The sequence below is a fragment of the Sapajus apella genome, unplaced genomic scaffold (assembly GCF_009761245.1).
Source record: "Sapajus apella isolate SASKATOON/1434 unplaced genomic scaffold, GSC_monkey_1.0 scaffold81, whole genome shotgun sequence".
Taxonomy (NCBI): domain Eukaryota; kingdom Metazoa; phylum Chordata; class Mammalia; order Primates; family Cebidae; genus Sapajus; species Sapajus apella.
In genome coordinates this window covers 4,071,660-4,098,035 of record NW_022437021.1, presented here as the reverse complement: position 1 = coordinate 4,098,035, position 26,376 = coordinate 4,071,660, and the positions used below count along the sequence as shown (strand labels likewise).

Genomic DNA, 26,376 nt, shown 5'->3' with positions numbered 1-26,376 from the left:
CCTTCCCTCCCTCCCTCCCTCCCTCCCTCCTTCCTTCCTTCCTTTCTCCCTTCCTCCCTCCCTCCCTCCCAGCTCACAGCAGCATTGACTTCCCAGGCTCAGGTGATCCTCCCACCTCAGCCTCCCAAATAGCTGTAACCATAGGCTTGCATCACCAACCAGGCTAATTTTTGTGATTTTTGTAGAGACTGAGTTTCGCCATGTTGCCAAAGCTGTTCTCAAACTCCTGGGCTCAAACGATCCTCCTGCCTCAGCCTCCCAAAGTGCTAGGATTACAGGCGTGAGCCACAGCCCCCAGATACTTTTGCTTTCTAAGTACAGTCACACGTCACTTAATGATGAAGATACCTCTGAAAAATGCGCCGTCAGGCTACTTTATCATCATGCAAACATCACGGCGTATACTTATACAAACCTAGATGGTACAGACGACTACATGCCTAAGCTAGGTGGTATAGCCTACTACTCCCATGCTATGAAGCTGTACAGCAGGTAGCTGCACTGAATACTATAGACAATTGTAACAAAATGGTATTTGTGTATTTAAACATACCTGAATGTAGAAAAGGTACAGTAGGAATATAATGAAAAAGATAAAAACTACTCCTATAGAGGACACTTACCATGAATGCATCTTGCAGGACTGAAAGTCTCTCTGGGTGAGTCAGTGAGTGGTGAGTGAATGTGAAGGCCTAGGACATTACTTCATACCACGATAGACTTTATAAAAGCTGTACACTTAGGTTAAACTAAATCTATAAAAATGTTTTGCTTTCTTCTGTAATAACACTTCCTTTTGTAATAACACTTAGTTTAAAACACAAATACATTGTATAGCTGTACAAAACTATTTTATTCCTTTATATCCTTGAGCTTTATGCTATTAAAACATTTTTTTTTTGCTTTTAAACTTTTTTTGTTAAAAACTAAGACACAGACACTTTAACCTAGGCTTATACAGGGTGAGGATTATGACTGTCATTGTCTTCCACCTCCACTGGAAAGTCTCAGGGCCAAAAACATGCATGGAACTGTCATCTCCAATGATAACAATGCCTTCCTCCTGAAGGACTTGCCTGAGGCTGTTTTGCATTTAATTTTCTTTTAAGTAAGTAAAAGGAAAATACTCTAAAATAACAAAAGTGTAATATATTAAGGACACAACCAGTAACATAGTTGTTTATTATCAAGTATTATATATTACACCTAGTAGTATGTGCTATACTTTCATAAAACTGATAGTGCAGGTTTGTTTACACCAGTATTGCCACAAACATGTGAGTGATATGTTGTGTTATGATGTTACAATGGCTACAGTATCACTGGGCAATAGGAATTTTTCAGCTCCATTCTAATCTTATAGAGCCACTATCATATACGCAATCCCTTGTTGATCAAAAGCTCCTTACGTGGTGCACGACTGTGTAAATTTAGACCAGTGCAAACTACACATGGGGCAAATCTGACCCAGCACCTGTGTTTGCACTGCCTGCAAACTAAGCATGGTTTATTATATTTTTTAATGGTTGGAAAAATATCAAAAGAAGAATATTTCATGCCATGTGAAAACTATGTGAAATTCAATTTAGTGTTCATAAATAAAATTGTATTGGAACACAGCCATGCACATTCACTGACATATTGTCTGTGGCTGCTTTTGCATGAGGACAGAATTGCAGGGGTTTTAATGGTGATACTATGTGGCCCACAGAGTTAAAAATATTTAGTATCTGACCCTTGACAGAAAAAGTTTGCTGATCCCTGGTTTAAACCACGCTGTGTTTGAAAACCATTGTTTGTTCTTGTGGAAGGGTGTATGTGTGCATGCACAACCTCAGTTGCTCACTAAAGATTGGGAGTGAAAATGCAGGAAATGGTAGATAAAATATGGATTTTCATCTTTAGGGCACAATGGTGGAGAGATCAACAAAGGAATCAGCTGAAGGCTGCCAAAGCCCTACTTTAACTTTTCCATAAACTGTATATGGCGTCTGGTGTTTATTTTAAGCTGATTAACATGGAATCTGGGACAATCAAGCTGGACTGTTGTTTACTGATTTCATCCTAGAGACAAAGGGCCACTCCACACCCCTGCGATATGGGTGGAACTTCCCCTGAAAGGGATGGATCTTCTTACCCTCAGTTAACCAGGGAAGAGGAAGACTTCCATCCGAGGCAGAGGACTTGAAGGAAACAGTTTTTGCTCTGTGGATTTCTAGATAGTGGGACTAGACTCCAAGCAGGGCACAGCAATGTCACACCCCGGGGCTGAGCTTTGTCTGGAACCACTCCTCATCTGAAAGTTTCATCAGCAATATCCCACCCTCTAACTCAAATTCCCAACTTCCCAACTCCCATACTTTATCACTCCCTTCTACCTTAAGACTTCCATTTCCTTGTGCCTTTCTTCCCTCTCAATCTTATGGCTCCTTTTTGGATTCACTTTCTTTTTCTCTTTTCTCCTTCCTTCCTTCCTTCCTTCTTTCCTTTCTTCCCTTTTTTTTTCCACAGGGTCTTACTCTGCCACCCAGGCTAGAATGCAGGGGTACAGCAAAGGCTCACTGCAGCCTCGACCTCCAGAGCTCAGCTGATTCTCCCATCTCAGCCACTCAAGTAGCTAGGACCACAGGGACCACGCTCTGCTAATATATATATATATATATATATTTTTTTTTTTTTGGTAGAGAAGGGGTTTTACTATGTTGCCCAGGCTGTTCTCAAACTCATGGCCTCAAGCGATCAGCCTCCCAAAGTGCTGGGATTACAAGTGTGAGCCACCATGCCCACTCTTTGATGATTAGGTTGATTACTTCTTAATCAACCTAAATTTCATCATTCAACATTTCAGTGACCCCCCCTCTGGTCAACAACTTCATTTGATTTCCAATGTCTTTTGCTTCTCTTGCCCTAATAATACTCAACCCAAGATAAATCCAGGCATTTGCCTTTTCACTCTCTTTTATCTGACCATGGAGTATTTTTGCAAAAAAATCACACGGCAAAAATTCATGATTCAAATTTCAACCTGGCGGTATCTCCTTATTCAAAGGGAAAAGAGGTTATCATATGGAATTCTCTGCCTACAGACTTATATAATTCTGCTTGGTCTTTTTCTTCTCCTCAATCTTAAAGTAACTCCCTCCCTGTCCTCCCATGCAGGAGTTTGGCTCCTCTGCTGACGACTTGGATCCTGGTCCCTCCCTTTTTACATGGACTTTCTCTGTCTTTGATTTCTTCCTGCTTATCTTTATCCCTTTTTCTCTGTTACCTCTTTCTCCTGAGCATAGAACTATGCTCAAATCTTGCCTTAGAAAAATCTCCCTTTTCTACAATGTATCAGTATTGTTTAATATTTTAAATGTGTATTTCTCGTTGACTAAGTAATTCTGCCTTGAGTTTATTGCATGGAAACTAAGATGTTCACTGAGGTGTTTCTACACACAATAAAACATAAGAAACCTAAATGTCTGTCAGTAGAGGTTTGGTTAAATAGAAATATATTTGTGTGCCTTCATACAAATAGAATGCCACAGATCCAGTAAAAAAGAAAACGATCAATCTGTATCCACTGACATAGGAAGAGACATACTTTTAGGTGAAAGGGGACAGTTTAGGGATATGTACAGATTCAATTTTTATCAACTGTAGTGAAATACACATGTATAAATGCTAGTGTCTTTTTAGCAGGCAAATCTCACATGCCACAAAGCTATATGTACGTGAAATATATTTTTTATTTTTTATTTTTATAGCTAAACCTAATTTCTTACATGTCCTTTCTGCCTAGTGACATAAACCTATTCTGAGTCAATTCAGGTTAAATTTAGCTAATTCAGAGTATTCTCAGTTAATATAAATCTTGTCTCCTTTCCTTTCTCTGCAGAGAAGCATCTGGTTTTTAGGGGAGCTTGTGCAGTTTCCAGGAAAAGGGGTATCAATACTCAGCGGCCTGTTCATTCACTCATATAGTCAGTCAACAAGTTTTGATTGTGTATCATATGTCAAGCACTGTTTTAAGTTTCTAGTAATATAGCAATGAACAGGACAGTAAAATCACAGCAGCAGCAGCAAGAAAATCCTGACTGCATGAAGCTTAATTTCTATTGGGTACAGACACACAATAAAATAATAAATAAGTGAAGTATGTAATATATCAGGTAAGTGTTTTGGATACAAGTTAAGAATAGGGGACAGGGAGGGGTAGGGCAAGGGATGTTGCTGTTTTAACAAGGATGGTCAGGGAAACTCATCCTGATCAGGCGACCTTTGAGCAGAGAGCAGAAAGAGGTGAGGGCAGCAGCCATAGATGTGTGATGGAAGAGGATTCTAGGCAGAGGAAAGAGCTATATTTGCTCTCTTATTCAAGCATGAGGCATGCTTGACCTGTGTGAATGAGAGCAAGGAGACCTGTTTGGTCCAAGCAGTGTGAACAAAGTGGAGAATGAGAGCAAAATAGTTTGAAGACAAAGTGGGGAGTCGTGATGGTGGTGGGAACCTCTGTTGTTCCTCATTGCTTTCCTGGGTAGCTTAGCTTGGGATGGCTAAGGGTTCTCGGTCCCTTCTCAGGACATTTACCTGCCACTATTACTCTTGCTTCCTTCTGCTTCTGAGCCTTCGCCCAAGCTCCAGATACATTTTTATGTAGAAAAAAGTGCACTAACACAAGCTTCATATCTAAAGTCTTTTAGAACCTCAACTCCTAAGACTCAGAACTTTTCTCTCAAAGATTTACCTCTACTCAGGATTCCAAAGTTATCCAAGTTTCAAGATTTATCTCTGCTCAGGATTTTGTGTTTTTTAAATCTTAAAATTGAGGGTGGACTTTCCCTTTCAGAAATTTTGCTGTAACTGCCCTCATCTGGAATAATGGATGACACTTAACTAATTTAAATAGGGAAAGAGCAGAGGTGGACATAGAATGTAAAAAGGAATTCCTAGAAATGAAAAACACACTGATTAATATTTAAAACAATTACACCTTACCTTATCATCCTATTGTTAATGATAATTATCTCCCGTGTCTTGCATTATAGGAGACTTTTCTTTACTATAGCTTTCTGAATCTCTTGAACCTTTTCCCAGTTGCCATGTATTAATTTTGTAATCACACATAGCTATAAAAATAAGCAATAAAATTATATAGAAATAAGACACTGTCCGTTGGTCCACTTTCGTTCTTTATCTCCCTTCCCTCTTTCCTCTATACCTGCTCAGCCAAGCTTCTTAAAGAAAAACCTGCACTTTCTCTCCCCCACTCCTTAGTGCAGTGTAATCTGACATTAGCCTTCAACTCACTATGGAGACTGTTTTTCAGTTTAGTCAACTTAAAATGCCAAGTAAAATGGATGTCCACCCTATTTATCCCCATACTTTGTCTGCTGTGTGTGATACTATTGACCATTTGCCTTTCTTGACCCTCTTTCCTTCCTACCTCTTTGGATAGACAATCTTCCTCTGTCTCCTTCCTGAAGCCTCCTTTCTCCTTGTACTGTGTCAATGTTGGTGTTCTACTAAATTCTGTCCTCAAACTTCCTCCCTCCCATTACCAATCTTGAAAAACTTTTGTGGATACATGCCTTCTCATTGATGGCTCTAACTTCTCATGTATATAACTATTAAACATTAATATGTATCTTCAACATGGAAAAATAATGTGGATTTAAAACTACTATATTCAGTGGCTGATAAGAAATCTCTGGCTGATGCACTGACGTCTTAAGCTTGGCTTCTGCATACATGATTTTTTCACTCTATCAAACTATCTCTTCTTCCTTTATTTCCCATCTTAGGGTTTAATGGTTCCACCACTGTTTCCAAAGCCAGAGATGGAGGCATCTTCAATTATAGCTACCTGCCTACTCACCATCTTTATTCCCTATACTTACTCCACATTTAATTGCACTCCCAATTTTTAGAGTTGTGTTTTCTAAATATTTGTGAAACATTTTTCTCCCCACCCCTATTGCCATTGCCTTGGTTTTGGTTTTGCTAATTCTGTGCTTGTGCTACTGTAATAGTCTTCTGGCATCCAGTTTCACCTCTTCTAATCTGTTCGACTGCCACCAGGCGGAATTTTGAAAACTGAAACTTTTTCTGTTCGTTCCTTGTTTTCATATTTAATGGCCATTCATGGTCTTCAGAATAAAATTTAAATTTGTCAGCATTGCATGCAAGGCATTCCATGATTCAGCCTCTGTCTACTTACCAGACTAACTTCCTACTGCAAGTAATTTCGTTGCTGTTACTGATCCTCTTGGAGCTCCCTTATATGTTCTTGTTCTCTCTTACCTCTAATTCTTTGCATAAATGACTACTTCTGCTAGTAATATCCTTCTTCCCTGTCTCCCAAGTCTGCAAAGACTCCATTTAAGACCTCGTATTCCAATAAAGTACCTTTTAATTTCTCTGCCTCTCCAATTTTACATCTGCTGCCCATCCTTAGTATTCCTTCTCTGTACCACCATACTTCCCAAGCATTATCACTCTGCACTTTCATCATCACATTTTTTATCTGTTCCTACATGAGCCTATAAATTCCCAAAGTGTAGGAACTGCTTCTGGTTCTCTTCTTGGCTAGAACACTACTTGACATTACATCTAACAAATATTTGTTGTCTGATTTAATAGCCACCAGAGACACTTCAAAATAATTCTCTCTCATAGTGTATATATGAAATGGATTTTTTGTTTAGCATAAGAAGCAATCTGTTTTGCTAGAAAATGTGTCTATGCTAAGAGCAAGAAATAGTGTACCTAGATGTTCATAGCAGTATTATTTGCAATGGCCAAAAAGCAGAAGCAACTCAAATATTCATCAACTGATATTTGTGGTATAAATGTACAATGAATATTATTCAGCCATAAGAAGGAAGGAAGAACACTCATGTCTTCATACATAATAGAACATTATTTGTAATACAACATAGATGAACCTCAAAAACATACTAAGTGAAAGCAGCCATTCACAAAGACCACATATTGTATGATTCCATTTATATGAAAGCCAGGATGGAGAAATCTATAGAAACAGAAAGTGAATTGATATTTGCTTGGGCTTGGCGTGGGTAGCAAAGGGAGGATGGAGAAATAGTGAGATGGTAAAATTGATGGTGATAGTTGCATCTTTCTGTAAATATACTAAAAACTGCTGAATTGTACACTTTACATGGGTAAATTACAAGGTACAGGAATTATATCTCAGAAAACTGAAGTCAGTGGTCAGTATTGTACTTCCTTTCCACACCAGTGTGGGCAGCAGTCATGGACTAATGTGGGACCAAGGTCTTGGCAGTGCTTGGAAAGGAAATGGCCCTAAAAATTCTGGCTAGATTAGCCTAAGACTAACAAGGTATGTGCTCAAGAGGCCAGATCTATCACAGCAGGTGTGGGAACAGGTGTTAGCAGGCAAATGCTTTAGGAGTTCTGGACCAAGTGCAATCAAGAGAGTAAGTAAACTGTTCCTATCATTTGCCTGGCCATCCCAGGAAAGGTTCAGAAGAGTTTTTTCTTGTGTTCTTCTGGAATGGAGAAGACTTGGGGTTTGATTGGTTTTCTTGGATCACTTTATGATGGAACAGGTATCTTCTGAAAGACTCTAAGAATGAGGATAAAATACTACTTGCTTAGCTGTTTTTTCTTGTATCTAGTATCTGATGTCTTGGAAGCCATTAAAGTTAGAAGGAAGAAGAAACTTAAAGGAAATAGAAAGATTGTAACTTCGTCACTTGGATTCTGATGCATGACATTCCACTTAGAAATGTTTTATTGAACACCCACTCTATATTCTGGGCTGTAACTTATTAATTTGCCTTCGTTGTTGTTCTTGTTAAATGTGGAATATGAATTTATTAAAAAGCAGAAAATAATTCTTAATTACTATCATAATTAATAATTGAAAGCATCCAAAATCAACAATAAACTTTGGTAGAATTTAACTACAGGCAAATTTTTCACAGTGAAGTGGGAGTCTATTCACTGAAACAAGGTATTCAGTTTGAAGGAAAAGTTTTGCTTCATATATGACAAACAAATGATTCTTCTTCTTAGGCAAACATCTTATGTACTGGTTATTTAAAATTATATAAAAATTAAAAATAGCTAAAGGTTAAGAAGTTATTCAAACAAGAAAAAACTTGGATATCATTAGTAATAAAAATATGGCGAATACAAATCACAACAAAATACTGTTTTTCCTGCTAACTTTTTATGAATTGGGTTCTGAAGGTGACATAAGAGTTTTATCTATTCATTTATCTATCAGTGGATTGACCGTGAATTAACTAACGGGACAAGCGGGTATGGGTCTGAGAGACAGGTACTCTAGAATCTTGAGCACATTGTGCTAAGAGATATGTGAAACGTTTAGCACTGCTGGAGTTTATAATGAAAGAGGAAGGAGAAGACTGTAGAATGAAGCAAGATGTTAAAGCAAACTAAACATGGCCTGAGAAGGACTCAGTACTTCTATATTTGAGTCCTGGTGGATGAACTGTAACCTACCTTAATACACAGACCAGATTGAAAAACTAACTTGGGAGTATGTGCCTGTAACAGTAGCTGAGTCCCGGCCAATCCCAGTGGCCATACTTCAACCCCTCATAGAGTGCTAAGTGATCAAAAAAGGCACATGCCAACCTGTAACCAATCCAGTATGTCACTTATTATTATTATTTTTTGTCTATAAATTTGTTCTGACCACGAGGCATCCCTGGAGTCTCTCCAAATCTGCAGTGATTCTGCGGGCTGCACAATTTACCAATTGTTCGTTGCTCAATTAAACTCCTTTTAATATAATTTGGCTGAAGTTTTCCTTTTAACAAAGGTAAGCAAGAAGGGTCAAGATTATGGAGGACATTGGGCAGGAAATAGTGAAGACCTTTGACTGTAGCCTGAGGATGAGGAGGAGTGAGTGAAAGACTTTCTACAGGGGAATCCCAGTCAGATTAGAGTTTTGGGAAGAGTACTCTGACCATGATACGGAAGGTGGACTGCAGGTAGGGTGAGGCTGAAGATAGGATGGCCACTCAAGAAATATGGGGTGGTCTAACGAGATGCGGAACTTGAACCCAGCCAAGAAAGTGGGGCTGGAGAGGAGAGCAAATGTGCAACGAGCAGCGTCTACAGCACCACCCCCTCAGTTTACAGAGTTTAAGTTAAAAGGAAAACACCACAAAAGACATAATTAGCCTTTTCATTTTAACATAGGTTCATCTTCAAAGTGAAAGTGTTGTTTTTTGTTCCTACTGCATAACTGTAGGAAGGAGACTGTTAGTCCAGAGCTGGGTGTCGCATGTGGTCAGTAAAGTTCTCTGGGCTGCTTTCTGCATGTCACGGTGGTTAACTGGTCCTCACCCTGGCTGTAGGTGTCTGATAATACAAGAATTTGGATGCTAGTTGTAGGTAGCTCCTATCTTAAGGTTCCTGCTCAGACTGTAGGGGACTTTCCTGGAAACCCTGAGCTCTGTTGCTGTAGGGAATCTGCTCTACTCTAAATGGCAACTAGGGAGAGACTTGGGCTCTGAGGAGAAAAGAACTTTGCAAGTCTTAAGAAAGATTGTGTAATTCTTTAAATTCTCATTTGGAATTTATTTTTGCCTTTCTAAGAATGCAATACATCTGGTTATTGACCTTTTAATATGTTCTGCTTAGAATGAGGCTAATAAATATGGGTTATAACTTACCCCACTCATCATCCCATTTTTTTCTTTTTTTTTTTTTTTTTTTGGTTTTTGAGATGGAGTCTTGCCCTGGCGCCCAGGCTGGAGTGCAATGGTGTGATCTCATCTCACTGCAGCCTCGGCTTCCTGGGTTCAAGCGATTCTCCTGCCTCAGTCTCCTAAGTAGCTGCATCTCACTTTTTTTAAGAAAAATTATTCCAGACAATTTCACAAATTGACCAAGAAATGTACAATTTCATTTTTAAATTATAAATTATATTTTTATGGTTTAAGAAAAAATTGCATGACTAATATATTTTAAATTACATAGACAATAGTAAGTGGGTCTAACTCTAGTTAGGTTAGTGGACCTATATATAACATTCAGGAATGATTGGTTTCTTTATGCTAGGATTAAGCTAAATTACTTGGGGCTAGTGAGAAAGCATATGAGAGGTCATTTCTCAAAAACCAAGAGTGATATATTGAGAGAAAGTAAAAGTTGTTCTTTGTTAGGTGGTCAGAAATACATGGGAAGCTCATAGACATAAGGACAGGCATTTCAAAGGTGGAGGTGCTCAGAGCACAAAATCAAAGCGGGATGTGTGTTCTCTAGATATTTTGCAGATGAGGAACCTGAAGCCCAGAAAAGTGTCTTGACAAGCCCACATAGCCGGTTAGTGGCAGGGCCTAGATGAAAACTAACCCCTCATAACTCAAAGTCCATTGCTTTTTCTTTCTTTCTTTCTTTTTTAGATGGAGTCTAACTCTGTTGCTCAGGCTGGAGTGCAGTGGCGGGATCTTGGCTCACTGCAACCTCCGTCTTGCGGGCTCAAACGATTCTCCTGCCTTAGCTTCCTAGGAGCTGAGATTATAGGCATGTGCCACCACACCTGGCTAATTTTTGTATTTTTAGTAGAGACAGGGTTTCACCATGTTGATCAGGCTCGTCTTGAACTCCTGACTTTGTGATCTGCCCACCTCAGCCTCCCAAAGTGTTGAGATTACAGACGTGAGCACCTCACCCAGCGCGTCCATTACTTTTTCTAATATCCCACATTATCCCATGATTAAATACAGAGCTGGTGATTTCAGTGACTATAGAGCCACACAGGTAAGGACCAGAATAGAAAGAGTGGTAAAACTATATGAGAAAATGACAAAAACTGACTTGCAAAACTAAAGTAATAGGTCAGATTCATCTTTCTAGATTGAAGGAAACAATAGCTATTTCCTTAAGCATGGAGACTGGAGAAGGTTGGGGAGGCATGAGTTAGTGGCAGAAGAGAGCACTGGGCCCTTATTTGGTATTTGGTTCAGGACATAGTATAATAATCCAGCTTTAAGAAAAATCTTCAGGTAATATTTTTCACACACACACACACACACACACACACACACACACACACAGCAAAGGGTGAAAAGGTCTGAATAAGAAGCATATCCAATAGAAGGCACATTGTTAAATAATTATATTACCCTTCTAATTGCTGGGGAAGTGGGTGGGGATCTGTTAAAACTTTACAATAGACAAGACGCAACAAGGAAACTAGATAACAGCCAACAGAACTAGTTATAAAAAGATTAGAAGCACTTAAGTTGACCAAACAGCAGGAGCAGATAACACACATCTGCAAGTTCCAAAGGCATGAGCAAGGCGACTGGTGAAGCTAGGATCTTCAGCCTATACAGTGTGAAGGAGAAGGCTGGCTAAGAATCAGGCATTCAGGTGTCAACTGCGTAAGATATTTCAGTAAGCCACTTTCTAAGCAAAGTTGATCAGAACTGGAACTCAATTTTCTCACATGTGTGAGAAAGAGAACTGTAGGGACCTATGATTCATAAAACTTCAGTGTAGTGTTCCAAAGGGGTAGGAAATAAAAACACAGATTATGTAGCAGCTCCTATAACCAGGCACTGCATTAGACTTTTCTAATTCTAAGCACCTATCAGCTTTGTGATATTATCCTTATTGTAGAGTTTCAGAAGATTCGATTAATTTGTACAAGGCCATTCTACTAATAACTTAGTGATGGAGCAGGAATTACTATCTGGTTTATGCATTTCACATACAGCACAAAGTAGATTGGTGGGACGAGCTATAATTTTTTGCCTACTCTGTCAAGGTTCTAGTGGAAGAAACCCATAGAAGGCAGATCAGTTCATCCTGTGTTGGTGAATGTGTGTGTGATCCATCAGGAAATGATGTTCCACAAAATTTCCCAGGTAGTTTTTAGTGGAAAATTGGAAGGAAGTTGTCTGACTCTGGGTCTCAAACATTGTTCAGAGATACCAACAGTTCCCTCATAACTCTGGATAAAATTTAGTCTTCAAACTCCTCATTCTGGCATTCAAGACCCTTGCAAATTTGTCCCTGCTCTTTTGTTAAAACAGTTTTTATTGGGAACTACAGCAAATACACAGACAAGTATGTAAAACATGTGTGTACAATTTTAGAAATGATAATTTATAAGATTCTAATTACATTCTAGGCACAATGACAAGCACTTTCTTTCCATTATATTCAATCTTCACAAAAATTTAAGGTTTACGAAGGCAATAAAGACCTATTTTATGAAGGGAAAAAGCAGAGTCTGAGGATGGGTGAGTGGTAGTTTAAGCAACTTGCACAAAGTCATACAGCCACACAGCTAGGAAGAGGGAGAGGGATTTGAACCATGGTCTGCTGGATGGTAGAACTGTCTACTTCCTGTTTAGCAAAATATGTCCTCCCAACGCCACTTAGGTGCATCATTCACTTCGCCCTGCCTCATCACCATCTCTGTTAAGCACAGACTTGGCCACAGAGGCTGTTCATTACAGTTATCAAAATCCCAGGTGAGGGAAAATGATCATGGGCAGAAACAGCCAGGAAGCTAAGACCCATGCGTGGAGGTAGTGACTATTTTGCTACTGCTTATTTGCTTTGGGGCAAAAAAAAAAAAAAGTCACGGTTGAGAATCACATATTTGATTCCCTAATAGAGAACACAGAGAAGTTGCCAGCATAAGTATGTTCCAAATACTTCATGAACCTAGAAAATTAAGTGGTTTTTATCTGAAGTTCAAATCTAATTGTACACTTTGTAATTTATTTGCTAAATTTAGCAATCCTAGTCCCTAAAGAGAAAGGCTTCGCATTATCTCCCATTCTTGGAAGCAAAAAATAATTGAAAATAGCTAAAATAAACACAGAGCGAGAAGCCCAGGAGCAAGAGACCATGATCCCTAAATATATACAGCAAAATTCTTTGGTCCCTCAGTTCTCCCTCCAGCTCTGCTGCTTGAGACATCACAGTTGAAAGCTGGTGCTTTAGTGAAAGGATTCATGTGAATTGGGAGTTGGACTTGTAACTCTGAATGAGTCTGAACAATCCACTTAATCTCACTGAACCTAGTTTTCTCATTTGTAAAATTAAAATATTGAACCAGGTAACCTCTGAGGTCTTTCCAATTCTAAAAATATTATCCTTTGTATAAAGGAAGTGAGGGGAAATCAACATTTGGTGACCATATATTAAATTCTCAGTATTGTACAAGATACTTTAATACATTATTTAATCTTCAAAATAATTCAGAGAAGCAACTTTTACTATCCTTGAATCAACATATGGCAATTCTCAAAGGTAACCTTCATTTTTTGTCTTCTCTCCCTTTAAGGAAAGGCTACATAGATGTATTATAGAAATGAGTTAAATTGCACAACATATTAACTAGACATGGATAGTTAGTTCACTGATGATTTGGTGGGGTGACAAAGTACCGATTGTCATACCAGATTTTCTGCTCTTAATTGTGAAGTTCCAATCTGCCACTAGCTGTCATATCTTCTCAATTCTCAAATTTCTTTCTCCCAAACCAGTCTGTTGTCCCTAGTCTCCTTCCTCAATGGGATTAGACGCAGTAATAAAGTAGAATTCAGGACATTTTCCAAGTGTGGAGAGGTTATTTGAACTGGCCAATTGTCACCAAGAACTATCTTTCAAGCACTTAACATCTGTTGGTAAAAAGCTTCTGGCTGACTTTCAAGAGAAACTCTTTAACTCTATTGATAAGTAGTTCAGTTAAGTAGAAAAAAAAACCTTACAAGATTAATCAAATAGAAAATGCACACAAAAGCATTGTATTCTACAATATGCCTTAGTGTTATACTGCAATTATAATTGGGTTAAAATGGCAAAGATGAGGAGCATGAAATCATAGTAAGAAGCCTTTTGAGTAAGGCTCTTTTCTTTCAGCATAATACTATTGAAATTAACCTACAGTTGTGCACATCATTAGTTTGTTACTTTTTGTTACTGAGTAGTATTCTACTGCATGAATGTACCACAGTTGGTTTATCTATTCATCCTTGTTGATCATTTAGGTTGTTTCCAGCTTTTGGTGACTATGGATAAAACTGTAAAAATAAAAGATAAAAATTTTCATATCGGTTTTGGTGTGGACATATGTTTTTATTTTCTGTGGGTTAATACCTGGAAATGGAATTGCTACTGTTGTATGATAAATTTTTGTTTAATGGGTAACTGCTAAACTTTTCCCCAATGTAATAATACCATTTCACATTTCCACCAGCAATGTATGAGAATTTCAGGTGCTCTGCATCCTAATCAATATTTGCTATTGCCATTCTTTTAAATTAGTCACTCTGATGGGTGTGTAATAGTATTATATGATGGTTTCAACTTGTGCTTCCCTAACGACTAATGACATTGAGCATATTTTCATGTGCTTATTTGCCATCTGTAAATCTTCTTTTGTAAGTTGTCTATTCAAACCTTTCGCCTATTTTTTTTTAATGGTATGGTTTGCTGTCTTATGAGTTTTGAGAATTATTTTCTATATCCTGGATACAAGCCTTTTATCAGATATGTGATTTGTAGATATTTTTTTCACTTTGTATCTTACTTTTTAATTTTCTTAACATTGCCTTTCAGATCTTTTAAAGTGCAGAAGCTTTTAATTTAATGAAGTGTAATTTACCAATTTTTTCTTTTTGATTCATGACTTCAGTGTCCTGAGAAATCTTTGCCGAACTCAAGGTAACCAGGATTTTCTCCTTTTCTTTTTTCTAGATATTTTATCATATTAGCACTTTTGCTTAATTCTGTGAGCCACATGGAGTTAATTTTTTTAATAGGGTGGCAAAGGTTCACATTTTTTTGCATGTGGATACTCATTTGTCCAGTACTATTTACTGAAACAACTCCTCCCCGTTTAGTAACCTTGACATCATTGTTGAAAATCAATCGACTGCATGGATCTATTTTTGACTCTCTTCTCTGTTTATCCTTAAGCAAACACCACATTGACTTAATTAGTGTAGCCTTTTACTAAATCTTGAAATTGAATGGTGAAATCCTCTAACATTTGGTACATTCTTCTAGAGTGTTCGAATTTGGAAATACTAGGAGTGGATATTTCTTTTTCCTACAAAAGTACTCTGAACACTGGTACATATTCTCAAAGCATCCTTTGCTTCCTGCAATAATTTATATCTGTACTACTAAGCTTTAAGTATTCCAAGAGTTCATTATAAGTTATTGCTTTTATGTTCTCTTGCAGATAAACCACCTCTTAAGCAGATCACTTCATGTCTATGATGTGTGTAATTTGTCGTGGAAGTCACTAATCCCAGATCTCCAGCACCGTGGAGGCAAGTGGTAGCACTACTGAACAGCTCAACTTTTCAGACTGTAGAGTTATCTTGCTCACCCATGGTTTCCTGATTCATGGAACTCTGGCTTCTCACCTCAGAGGCTTTGTAAACAAAACAGGTTGTATGGGTTGCATTTAAAATGCAAAAAGCTTACCTTTAAGTGTTGGGAATTCCAGGGAACATAAAATCACTTTCGCCAATTCAATCTATAAAAATGAGAAATCAAGAATGTTAGTCATGCAAACTATAAAGTCACAAATCAAGGAGATTTCTGCTGAAGACAGATCTTTATCCTTGTTTTTTGGATGCAGGGACCCTCCTTTCTATCACCAAAGGAATATTTTGGACAGAAACAATTCATTTGTTAGGGTATTTTCAAACTGGAATAAGTGTGCCTTATATCACCCTTACCAGTCTATAATTATTGTCCAATCTATAATTTTCTTTTCCCAAATTAGAAAAAGCAAAATGTAATAAATATGAGTTTAAAGGTGAGTATCAAGTATCTTTGCATAATGACAGCTCATTTGTTATCAATATTATTGAAGGAATAGAACAAAGTATCAACTTAAAAAGACATTTCCTTGTCTTGGTAATGGATAATACTGAACATAATTTATTCTCACCTAATAACTCAGGGACTACTGAGGGTGTAGTGTTGTTTGTCCCTGCATTAAATAGTCCCAAATTATTGTGCTGTATTTTTTTTTTTTTTTTTTTTGAGATGGAGTCTTGCTCTGTCACCCAGGCTGGAGTGCAGTGGTATGATCTCGGCTCACTGCAACCTCCACTTCCCGGGTTCAAGCGATTCTCCTGCCTCAGCCTCCCAAGTAGCTGGGACTACAGGCATGTGTCACCACACCTGACGAATTTTTTGTATTTTTAGTAGAGACAGAGTTTCACTGTGTTAGCCAGGATAGTCTTGATCTCCTGACCTCATGATCTACCTGCCTTGGCCTCCCAGTGCTGGGATTACAGGTGTGAGCCACCGTGCCTGGCCACATTGTGTTTTTACTTCCTGTGTTCATTTACTAGTTCCCTGCCCCTGCTGTTGGTATGCCTTTTATTTTGCAATGAGATAATGAGATTTTCAACAGCTCTATTAGATATGAGATAATCGAAGCTGCTGGAATTGTGAGAAAAGTAAGAGTACATGAGTTTTGTGTGAGGCCCAAAGGCTTCTCCTATGAGTTCATGATTTTTTTTTCATTAAACATTCTGACATGGTTTGCCTTCTAAGTGACTCAGAAGTTCTTGGCTTTGTAGTAGATAGTCAAAATTGCTGGAAACGACCAATCATGTATGCATGTGTGTATGTCTGGTGTGGCATCTATGTGCTAAGTATGTGAGAGGTAAATACATGAATATATTCACATAATATCAATTTTAAGTTCCACAAGAGCATCTCTATATGCCTCTATCTGTATAAACTAAGCTTTCAATAAATGTTTGTTGAATTAATGAAAAACTATATATAGTTTATATTTCTTGATTGGTGACCACCATAGCAACTTCAACAATTTTGGAATTCCTGCTGCCATGTGGGAAATATGTAATGTCCACACTGGAAAAATGCCCCAATTCCTTTTGGAAGAGAAGGGTATTCTGATAGCATTGTTATGACTACCAGTCACGCTTGTTTTGAGGGTTAAACTTCTAGGCAGCCAGCTTTATGCAGAAGGGTGATTCAGTGTTTCCGTGTCCATCCAGCTCAAAGCCCCTCTGGGACTAGAGCACCTTTAGTCTAATTTTCTTAAAAGCAATAAAGAGCACATTTGCCACTTTCCACTTAATAAAATGCTATGTAGAATATTGATATCGAAAAGCAGTTGTAATATCAAGATTTTCATAATTCTATTGGATTAAAAGGGAGTGCTTTTTTTTTTTTTCTGCTAATGCTATTAACAGTCACAAAGATAAAGGGGAATTTAATGGTTTAAAAGCAATTAACTATATTTCCTTCCTGGAATCAATCAGTAAAACACAGTTGATCTGAGAATAGAGAAAGGGATATTGGATCCAAATCCCAAAGATCTCATCTGAGATAAATTTTAAACTTAGGACTAATAACATTGGACTATATCAACCATGAAGTAAGATATTTGCTTTGACAAAGCCTTGTTTCAAAAATTTTTTCATCCTCTTTAATGATGTCGGAGGCCTACATCAATGAAGAACCAGTTACTTCTAATGATATCTGGAAATTTCTCCTTTTTCATAATTATTAGATTGGTTTTTACATTCGCCTTCTCTTCAAAATAATTCTAATGTAACTTGATGCTTAAAATAACCAGTTTAGGTCTCCAGATTGAAGTTGATTTCGATTTTGAACCAATTTCTGTTACTCATTGACAGCAAGTTGTACCAGTAGCATGTGAAAACTTAGATCATATACTGTAAATCCCAATATAAAGATTAGAGGTAGGGAGAACACAAAAGAATAACAGAATCTTGTGAAAGTCTCTGTGCAAAACCTCTGATTATCTCTTTGTATGCTCAGATCTATATGGGCAAATCTACATGCCCTTCTAATCAAGATAATCCTGAGATTATGACATCTGTTGGGGCTCAAACTCAAGATTAAGTGTCCACCCTGCAGGTTGGAAAGACACGATGAAGAGTTAACCTTATGATACGGAAATGTTAATGTGACATGAATCTTTGTAAAACTCTAACAAGCCTCCTCACTGTCGAGCTTATAGTCGTTCTTTTATTCTGAGAATTACATTGCACAACTGACCCAAACTGTATTCATGCAGCATTCATTTTATAGGAAAAAGTATTATCACCAGTGGTGAATGTATTGGGAAACTAATGAAGCTTAAACCTCAGGGTGCTTTACTTGTACAGGTCCCTTCTAAATAAATCTTCACATCTATACAAATTTTTTTTAAGACATAAGGGTCTTGCTATCTATGTTGCCCAGGCTGGACTCAGAGTCCTGGGCTCAAGTGGTCTTCCCACTTTAGCCCCTGGAGTAGCTGGAACTATAGGTATATACCACATAGTTTTGTATATTTTTTTTAATTTTTCTTAAAAAGGGCCTCAATGTTATGTAAGTATTCAGTCCACAAGCCCTGGCTCTGTCCAGCTGTATCCAGTGGGGTTTCTATCTGTGATCAAAATAGCTGGTGTGTGAGCAGCAGTCTTTTCTAAGAGGCACACATCTAAACATTACCCTTTTTGTCCCAATGGTTATCCAGCTTCGTTTTATTTCTGACTCTACCATGTTGATTTACAGTTTGCATGATGCATCTGTCCAAAAAGTATTTTCCTAAATCAGAATTTCCCCGTATCAGGCTTGTCTATTCACCTCTTGAATTTCAGTTTAATTTTTGAATCCTTCCTTCAATCACATAGTAGTCAGTCATTGCTCAGGTCTTCTGCACACATCTGGTCTGGTACAAATAACACATAGTCAGCCTTGCTTAGGGTTTGGTAGATGAGCTGCTAAACATGGGAGACTGGTGTGTATCTGCAAATCTCAAATGCATCTTATCCCTGGAGTTGTGTGTGCCTGTCTCAAATATTTACAAATATTTTTCTTTCTAGTCATCTGGTCCCCAAATATTATCAACAAATACATTGTTGGAAGCATGCTGTGTGTCTGAGTGTCACAGAATCTCTAACACTAGAAGATTTCTGGGGCTATGACGGAAAGAGGCAAAAATTGGAAAAGTTACTATACATTGTTTTGGTTTATAGAAAGTCATATTTAAAAAATAAAAGTAAACATGTCTTTTCCTAGATTTGCAGACCCAGCTTTCTTTAATTATTTAAAAAATGCCTAGGGAGGCCATGATAGCTGTGCAAATATTTGAAAATTGTATCACTTTGACTGAATTGAGGGAATTTTAATATCACCAGGTTGGGTGGGCACCAGTAAGATCTGTTTATAATTGTAGTTCCCTGATGCTGGCCACAACTTAAAAACATACTTTCCTATATACTTGTTGGCCAGTTTCTGAATGGAGGCAGGGCTTTGCTTCTGCAGTGTTTAGGCTCTATACTCCCGTAACTGACTTTTTAGTGGAATACAACATACTGTGGGAAAACCACCATCCCATGCTGATTTCCAGGGCCATTAGAAATGAACAAGATCCAGTATATGACAGAGTCCCTCTTCCTGCTTAGCAGCCTGGACAACAGTTTGCTTCTCAGCAAGACAATCAATAAGCCCAATCACTTTGAAACACACTCGTCTGGTTACAGACAGAATCAGGAAGTTTTCCGGAAGTGCTGAATGTGCCCTCCAATTAGAGGGTCTGACTCTGCTGTCCCTTCTTAGACATAATGCCATGGATGGTCTGTGTGAGGGAGGACTCTGGGACTTGTTTCTAAAGAATTTTTACATTTTAAATTGATAAGGCTGAAAAATATCCACACTCACATTGAATGGTTCCTTTTCTTTTCAGGTTCCTATAAAAATGAGATGTCTATTATGACTCAAGGATGGTGCAGAAAGTAATTATTAAAATAAACAATTTTATTTTATGCAAGATTACTTTCTGTCTATGCTCATTGATTTAAAACTCTGTCTGAATCTGCATGGAATATCTAATACGTTTCCTTAAGAGAGATTAAAAATTAAGTCCCCTGCCTTTCCCTTCTGTTTCTTCTTCTTCTTAAGAATGTTCTCAGGCTTTCTTCCTGCCACTTTTCCTGGGATCATGACAGAGGTACGCAGATGAAGGAGGCTCTCAAAATAAGCATGTCAGAGCAAAGAAGTGAAGAAAGAAAAAACAATGGTGGCCTAAAAGAATGCAGAGGTTTACAGAAATGATGTACCTCCTGTAAAAATCTTAGCTGCTCAGAGAGTCTCGGTTTTATGGAATGCCTCTTTGGAATGATTTTTTTTCCCAGTGGCTGCAATACATAAAGGCCACTGAAATTTGCTGTTACCCTGCCTCTGCTTTTTATATCCCCTCAAGTTCGGGTCAGTTTTCACCCATCTAAGCCCGGGTGGCAACTCTGGTTTAAATGCCATTTCATGCCTGATAAAATTTCATTAGGGATTTTAACTTTTAATTTCTTTTATTGACTTATTGTGCAGATGGAGAGAAATGTTTAGAAAGGGAAAAAAAATTTAAATGGGGGATTTACTGAAGTCATGTTTCAGTAAGGAAGGAAATACCATTGACTTTATTACAGCTGCCTAATGTTTTCCACAAACTGTAGAAATAATGCGTTGTATCTTGGTGACCTACAATAGCAGCTGACTGCTTGCACATGATGGAAATGCAATCTGGGTTTGCTAAAAATTAACTATTTAATGTCCTGGTGTCCTGTGTCTCACTGTATCTTGTGTCTGATTTCTTTTATATGGTCTTTTCCAGTCGTGGACAGTCATTTGCTATAGGGCTGAATGCTGTGCAGCTTCCTGAGAAGGGGCTGGGGACAGATGGGGAGAGGCTGCACCAAATACCCGTGTGTCCGTGTTTGCTGAGCCTACATGGTTCTAAATGCTGATGTCAAGATTTCTTCTTCCTCCTTCCTGTGCCCCCTTTGCCTACCCCCCCCATCCTCCACCAACCGAGCCCAGAAGACCTTTCTCTCCCTCCCTCCTTTTTTTTCTTCTCTCCCCTTCTCTCCCTTTGCTGGGCCTTATCTGATATGTCCAATGATGCGATAAAACAAAAAGGGAAGTTTTTGATTGCACAAACACACCCTTTGGAGAGATTCCAGCTGAAGAGTCTGTTAAGGAAAGTGAGAGCTGTGTGGGGAGGCCTGGGTGCCGGGTGTGAGGAAAATGCTAGCTTAGGAGGGGAAAATAATAACATGCTAGAATGGCAGTGGTGGTTGCAAGAGGTCTGGAGGGTGGGTGGGGGGAGTTCAAAAAGGAACTTGCTTAATGAGGCCTCTCTGAAGATTTACTGCTGTGGCTGCTGCTGAGAAGAGGATCCGGAGAAAAGATGTTCTGCCCTGACTAGCTTCACAGGAAGTCAGACAGGGCTTGGATTCTCTGGCAGGCAGAAGAGAGAGCCTGTTCAGCCCACAGCATCTAGGGACTTTCAGTCTGAGGGTTTTTAAAGAGCCCTCTTCCATGCTTTGCTGATGACTCTTATACATATAGTTCTCAATGCAGAAAACCAAATAGAGAAACCATTCTGGATGGAAGCCATTCCCTAGTTTGTCGTGAAAATGTTCACATTGATTCCGAGGGATACCATTTCCTCCCCTGGCTGTACCTCTCAAGTAGCTCAGGGTGCATCCTGCAGCCATCAGCTTCTTGGCTGGGAGGACACAAGAGACCATCCGTGGAGTTCAGAATGCTGTCTATCCTTTACCCAGTGGATTGAGGCCTGGCCTCTTCCCATTTTCTCCTGCTAAACCCAAAGCCTTCCTATCTTCCAGGGACTGGAAGTCAAACTCTGTGGTGCAAATATAGCAGCAGGCTGCCTGCACTGAAATGGGAATGCTGTCTTCATGCTAAAGGAGTTATAAGGATGTAACTGCTAAGAGAAAATACTACCTTTCAGGTGCAAAAGCTTCATCTCTCTATCATTAGAGCAGATACTATCACTGTCATTTTACTTATGGGAAAACGATAGCTTAGTGAGCAGAAGAAATTTGCTCAAGGACACAGAAATACTGGCTCTAGAATAGTCCTGCCCCATCTAACTACTGGAGCACACAGGCGCCGTGCTCTCATGGACAGGCTGATGTCATCTTGAGAACTCATTCTGGTTAATAAATCAGAATCCTTCAAGGGGAAGAAAGACAAATGGGGTTCTGGGTGTTTTTCTCACAAAAGACAGGAAAGCAACCCTCTGGTGTACCGTGTAAATCATAGTGAGACAGAATACAGAAAGACATACAGAGTCCAGGATTCCCGCTCATGCTACCAGCTGAGGCTGAGCTGAGCTTCAATAAAGTGAACTCAGCTTATCAGGAAGGCTCAAAGTAAATCCAAGGAAGCACTGAGTGTAGCCACAGTGAGAGAAGAAAAGCAAAGGAATTCTTTAATGACAGAGACAGATTCTTAGATCATTTTTCCCCCAAGGACTGTGAAAAACAGGGCAATGGGAAGAAGGAAGTCCTCCCTTCTTCACTGAGTGGTATGTAGCAACAGGTAGAATACCCAAGGAATCTTAAGAAGAAAATTACTTCACTGACATTTGTTTCCATAAAAAATATACAAGATCCCTACTTGCCTACTGAATATGTTTTCTCTTTCTTCTTTAGTAACAAAAACCTGATTTTTTGGAGGGTGAGGTGGGGGACATAAGTTGCCTATCTAAAACTTTTATTTCTTAACCTTCCTTGCTGCTACGATCTGGCAAATAGGATGTAAAGTCAAATTTATTTCGTGGAACATCTAGGAAATTTCCTTTTAAGAAAAACAGACAGATGGCAGCTCTCTTGTCATCATAAGGTACAAAGCTAAATGCTAAGGATGTCTGAGCAGAAATGATAGAAGGCTGTGTCTCTAAGGACATCTTCTTGGCCACATAAACACTCTGAATTATCTTTTCTCAGATTTCTTTTACAAAAAAGAATAAATTCCTGATTTGTTTGAGCCACCGTGACAGGGTCTCTGTTACTAGCAGGAAAAGTCAATTCCTAACTGATACAGAAGGGAAGCTGCTTTTTTTTTCCCAATACACTGATACACATGACACAAAGAAGTGAATGTTCAAAGTATGAAGAAGGCCTATAAATACAAGGGAGAAATTCTAAATATATTGCATTCATGAGGAGAATGTCATAATCTTTAATGTCAAAGACGCTTTTGAGAAACTGTAGAAAGTCATGGAAAATCTCCTTAGGAAAATGCATATATACACTTCTGTATGAAATCTTCACACACAATCTCAAGCATTTTATGAAATCAGTGAAGCCTCTCAACAAAGCCCTTGTTAGGGATTTCTGCATTGGGTTACAGTTACTTCAAAAGACAGAAAAGAAGGGACTAGATCTGGCTTGACTAATAGACTGTACACCCAGGGAGACTCACAACTAATCTGAGTTACCTGGGTAGTCTTACATCTTCTGAGGAGTCTTCTAGGAGAGCAATCTAAATCTTTTGGACTTGAAATGGGCTAGTAAGACTGTTTGCTAGAGTAGAAATAAGAGGTCTGAGGTCTTGTAGGACTCAGGGACAGTCCAGGCCATCATAGGGAGCTTAAAGAGGCTTCTGAGGCTAGCTGTAGCCCAGTGTTAAAACAAAAAATGTACAAAGAGCTGATTTAGTCTGAAAAACTGAGAAAAGGATATTAGGAAGTGCTTCAGAATTGAATGTGAACTATCTTTAAAGAAATATCCACTTCTGTTTATTGGATTATAGTAGATTCTGAGTAGTTTCACAGGATTTTATATGTTTGTGTGACACACTGATAAGACATTCTGGGTCCTCCATCCAAGATGGCCGTTTAGGAACAGCTCAGGATTGAAGCTCCCAGTGAAAGCGCAGAGGGTGAGTGGACGCCGCATTTTTATTGCCCACAGACTAGGAAATTCCCAGGCGGAGGAGCTCCATGGGACACCAGCGCGGCTGTTTCGGCCAGCGCGGCTGTGCTGGCCGGCGCTGCTGCTTTGCCCCGCGTGGCTGCTTTGTCGGCGCCCCGGAGCAGCGGTTCTCCGTACAAAATACACCGGTCCAGGTGCCCTTTTGGCTGGTGATTGGAGCCACGGGAAGTCGCCCATTTGTCTGTTTAAAAAGGGGACTGAGCAGAGAACCAGGACAGTAGATTCCAGGGCAAAAAAAAAAAAAAAAAAGCGCCACAAACCTCAGTGCCGCTGTTTAAGCCAGCGCAGTGAGTGGCCACAGGGGAAAACAAACAGATCCAGGCGCCTCTTCAACAGGCGACTGGAACATCAACTTAAAAAAGGCTCTGAGGCAGGGAGCCAGGCGATCAGGCTCGGCTGGTCCCACACCCACAAAAGAACACCAATCAGAAACTCTGGATTGAGACTTTCAAAGCAAGCGCAGCTGAACCCGGGACTGTCCAGCTCTGTGGGGGAGGGGCGTCCGCCATTACCGAGGCAGCCCGCCACGATGGAGGTAGTCGGCCAATGCTGAGGCAGCCCACCGTTGCCAAGGCAACCCGCCATTGCTGAGGCAGCCCGCCGTTGCCAAGGCAACCCGCCACAGCAGAGAGACTCCGCCTCAACAGAGGTGGGCCACCATCGCCAAAGCAGTTCTAACTACACCCATATAAACAGGACTGCAAGGAAGTTCACTCGGCAGCTGGGCGGAGCCCACAGCAGCTCAGCAAAGCCTCTACAGGCCGACAGTGACTAGGCTGCCTCCTTGCTGGGCTGGGCAGGTCTGAAGGAAAAAAAAAGAAGGCAGCAGCATAACGGAAACTCATAAATAAAGCCCTAAATCCCTGGGACAGAGCACCTGGGAACAAAAAGCAGTTAATGAGTTCTGCTGCAGCAGACCTAAACGTAACTGCCCAGCAGTTCTGAATGAACAACAGAGCTCACAGCTCACCATTTGAGCTCCTACAAAGAAGAGACCATCTCCTCAAGCAGCTCCCTGACCCCTATATATCCAAAGAGACACCTCATAAAAGAGAGATCAGATTGACACTAGGCGGGTATCCTTCTGGGACAAAGATAGCAGAAGAAGAAAACTGGTAACAACCCTTACTGTTCAGCAGCTGCTGCAGGTAAACCCCAGGCAAGCAGGGCCTGGAGTGAACCTCAGCAGACCTACATCAGAGGGGCCAGACTGTCAGAAGGAAAACCAAGAAACAGAAATAACCTCATCATCAACAAACAGAATGTCAATCTGAAAGATTTGAGACCCAATCTGAAAGCCAGCAACTGCAAAGTCGACAGGTGGATAAATCCTTAAAGATGGGAAGAAACCAGCGCAAAAAGGATGAAAACACCCGAAACCAGAACACCTCTCCTCCTACAAGGGATCACAACTCCTCACCAGCAAGGGAACGAGGTTGGAGGGAGAACGAGTGTGTTGAAATGACAGAATCAGACTTCAGAAGGTGAGTAGTAAGAAACTTCTGTGAACTTAAAGAACATGTTCTAACCAAATGCAAAGAAACTAAGAACCTTGAAAAAAGATTTGACGAACTGCTAACAAGAATGGACAAAATAGAAAGGAATATAAGTGAATTGATGGAGCTGAAAAACACAACACGAGAACTTCGCGAAGCATGCACAAGTATCAACAGCCAAATTGACCAAGCAGAAGAAAGGATATCAGAGGTCGAAGATCAACTCAATGAAATAAAACGGGAAGGCAAGACTGGAGAAAAAAGGGTAAAAAGGAATGAACCAAATCTCCAAGAAATGTGGGACTATGTGAAAAGACCTAATCTACGTTTGATAGGCGTACCTGAATGTGACGAAGAGAATGAATCCAAGCTGGAAAATACTCTTCAGGATATTATCCAGGAAAACTTCCCCAACCTAGCAAGGCAGGCAAACATTCAAGTCCAGGAAATACAGAGAACACCACAAAGATATTCATAAAGAAGAGCAACCCCAAGGCACATAATCGTCAGATTCACCAGGGTTGAAATGAAGGAGAAAATACTAAGGGCAGCCAGAGAGAAAGGTCGGGTTACCCACAAAGGGAAGCCCATCAGACTCACAGCAGATCTCTCAGCAGAAACCCTACAAGCCAGAAGAGAGTGGGGGCCAATATTCAACATCCTTAAAGAAAAGAACTTTCAACCCAGAATCTCCTATCCAGCCAAACTAAGCTTCATAAGTGAAGGAAAAATAAAATCCTTTGGGAACATGAAAGTACTCAGAGATTTCGTCACCACCAGGCCAGCTCTACGAGAGCTCCTGAAAGAGGCTCTACACATATAAAGGAACAACAAGTACCAGCTCAACTAAAGGGCAAAACACCCAGCTGGCACCAAAATGGCAGTATCAAATTCGCACATAACAATATTAACCCTAAATGTAAATGGACTAAATGCCCCAATCAAAAGACACAGACTGGCAAATTGGATAAAAAGCCAAAACCCATCGGTGTGCTGTATCCAGGAAACCCATCTCACATGCAAGGATACACAAAGGCTCAAAATAAAGGGATGGAAGAAGATTTACCAAGCAAATGGAGAGCAAAAAAAAGCAGGAG

At 39.6% G+C, this 26,376-nt stretch overlaps 1 protein-coding gene across 1 annotated transcript in view; it reads right to left on the bottom strand.

Annotated features, from left to right (window-relative positions):
- Nucleotides 1-6,369: 6,369 nt before the first annotated feature.
- Nucleotides 6,370-26,376, bottom strand: part of SAMD9L (sterile alpha motif domain containing 9 like) — a 131,128-nt gene continuing 111,121 nt past the window's right edge. Inside the window, exons 4-5 of the transcript XR_004261187.1 lie at nt 15,469-15,520; nt 6,370-7,594 (exon numbers count right to left, since the gene is read on the bottom strand). The gene's annotated coding sequence lies outside the window, so the exon portion shown is untranslated. The remainder of the gene's footprint in view (nt 7,595-15,468; nt 15,521-26,376) is intronic.